This window comes from Gossypium hirsutum, chromosome A03 (assembly GCF_007990345.1).
Source record: "Gossypium hirsutum isolate 1008001.06 chromosome A03, Gossypium_hirsutum_v2.1, whole genome shotgun sequence".
Taxonomy (NCBI): Eukaryota; Viridiplantae; Streptophyta; class Magnoliopsida; order Malvales; family Malvaceae; genus Gossypium; species Gossypium hirsutum.
The window spans coordinates 99,855,600-99,858,220 of record NC_053426.1 but is presented as its reverse complement, the minus strand read 5'-3'; the positions used below and the strand labels follow the sequence as shown (position 1 = coordinate 99,858,220).

At 38.7% G+C, this 2,621-nt stretch overlaps 1 non-coding gene across 1 annotated transcript; it reads left to right on the top strand.

The window, feature by feature from the left end:
• Nucleotides 1-581: 581 nt before the first annotated feature.
• LOC121227779 (small nucleolar RNA R71) lies at nt 582-688 on the top strand. Its single transcript, XR_005925302.1, has one exon. It is a non-coding gene; the product is annotated as a small nucleolar RNA R71 (small nucleolar RNA).
• Nucleotides 689-2,621: the final 1,933 nt, after the last annotated feature.

The window sequence follows — 2,621 nt, the reverse complement described above, 5'->3', positions numbered from 1 at the left end:
CTGAAAACGAGTTTCCGACACTGAAATAAACTTTGAGAGCATCTCTTCAAGATTTGGCTTCTTTTCCTGTTGGTAGGGTGGTTGTTGGTACCCTGGAGGATGTTATGGTCTTTGATTTCCTTGACCGCCCCACGAGAAATTAGGGTGGTTCCTCCAACATGCATTATAAGTGTTACGGTATGGATTGTTTTGAGGTCGAGGATTATTACTCATGTAATTTAATTGCTCACAACATGCCATAAGGTTGGTATTCCGAATGGTTTGTTCCACAACTACTTGCTTCGCACTGCATTAATGGGTGAACCTGTGAAGAATTAAGAAAACTAGCAATCTTTTTATTTAAGACTTCTACCTGATTAGAGAGCATGGTGACCGAATCGACGTTATAAACGCCGACTGTTTTCGTTGGCTTTGTCCCCATGACTTGTTACTGATAGTTATTCAGTGACATCTCTTCTATAAACTCATAGGCATCTTCCGGTGTTTTATTATTGATGGTTCCGCCCCCCGCTGCGTCAACCATTTGCTGAGTCAAAGGATTCAGACCATCGTAGAATGTTTGTACTTGGAGCCAAAGCGGTAACCCATGGTGAGGGCACCTTCTCAGAAGGTCATTGTATCTCTCCCATGCATCGTAGAGTGTTTCTAAATCCATCTGCACAAAAGAAGAGATACCATTACGTAATTTAGTCGTTTTAGCTGGCGGAAAATATTTTAGTAAAAATTTTTCGGTCATTTGTTCCCAAGTAATAATTAACCCTCGTGGTAACGAGTTCAACCACTATTTAGCTTTGTTCCTCAATGAAAAGGGAAACAACCGAAGACGAATGGAATCATCAGAAACACCATTGATTTTAAATGTACCGCATAATTCTAAAAAGTTGGCTAAATGAGCGTTGGGATCCTCATCCTACAAACCATCAATCTGAACAAATTGTTGTATCATTTGAATAGTGTTAGGTTTTAATTCAAAAGTATTTGCAGCTGCAGCAGGTCTAACTATGCTTGGTTCAGTTCCTGTTAAAGAGGGTTTAGCATAATCATACATAGTTCGTGGAGCAGGATTTTGATTAACCGCAATTGCAGGAGGTAGCTGATTGCCTTGGTTTTCAGCCATCTCTTCGGTTGGGGGTTGAGTATCATCTTCTTGCTCGTTCTCCGTGTATCTTAAGCTTCGCCTTATTTCTCTTTGGTTTCCATGTATTGTGCGATCGATTTCTTCGTCAAAAAGTAATGGTCCCGACGGGATTCTTCTAGTCATAAACTATGAAAACCTACCAAGAGAAGTAAAAGTAAGTTAATAAATAATAATTAAATTAAATTAAATTGCAAGAAAAATAAATGGCTAAAGTAATAAAAATTAAGCGTTCCTAATATCTTAGTTCCCCAGCAACGGCTCCAAAAACTTGATCGCATTATTTCGTGATAGGTTTTAAATATTTATAATTACTCATTCTTAAACTAACTATTATCGCGATGTAGGCAAGTGTACCTATCGAATAGTAGTATAGTTTTAGCAAGACTGGATTGTCGAACCCAAAGGAACTAAAAGTACTAGTAATGACTGTCTTTTTATTATCTACCCTAAGAACTCACAGAGAATAGAATTGGGGAAATGCTTTTGGGAAAATCGATTGAATGAAGACAATACCTAAGGAAAAATCCACATAGACTTTACTTGTTATTCTGGCTTCGAATCGGACGATTTATTCATTCAACTTATTCCGTAGAGATCCCTAAGTTATGTTATTATCCCTATTCAAGACTAATAACGTCTAATCCCTAGATTGAATAACCGAGAATTTTCTCTAATTAACACTCTAGGGTTGCATTAACTCGATCTATGGATCCCTTTATTAGGTTTCACCCTAATCTAGAAAAATCTTGTCACCCTATGTCTAGGCACGCAATCAACTCCGCGTAATTATGATAAATATACTCTTAGACAGGGTCTATTCCTCCTCTGAATAAGAGCTTATCTTGAATCAGTATCCTGGGATATCAAAATAAGAATTAAGAGCACATAACTCAGAACAAGTTAAATATTTATCATACAATTTAGAAAATGATAACAAGATTCGTCTTAGGTTTCATTCCCCTTAGGTATTTAGGGGATATAATTCATAACTAAATAAGAAAACATCTCAGAAAAATAAAGAATAGAAAACATAAAGAAAACACAAAACTCCTAAAGGGGAATTGAGGAGAGATCTTCAGTCTTGATGATGAATCCGGCTTCTGAGATGAATCAATCGCCTTCCTTGGAGTAATTCCTTACTCCCTATTCTGTGTGTCCTCTTTTCTTCTCTTCTAGGGTGTATTTATAGGCTTTGGAATGCCTTTTAGCCCTCAAAATTAGCCTTTTCCGAATTGGACTCAACTTGGGCTCGGCAGAGACACGCCCGTGTGACATGCCCGAGTGTGATTACTTCAGGCCATTTTCGAGCCTGTTAGAATGGCATGGGTGTGTGCTATACCCGTGTGAGTCGTGCTTCGATTCTGCCAGATTGACACGGCCGTGTGGACTGCCCGTGTGAGGAAGTCCAGGTCGTGTTGAGTTCGTACTTTGGCCCATTTTCTCCGTTTTGGGCCATTTCTCGTTCCTTTCGCTCTCTTATGCT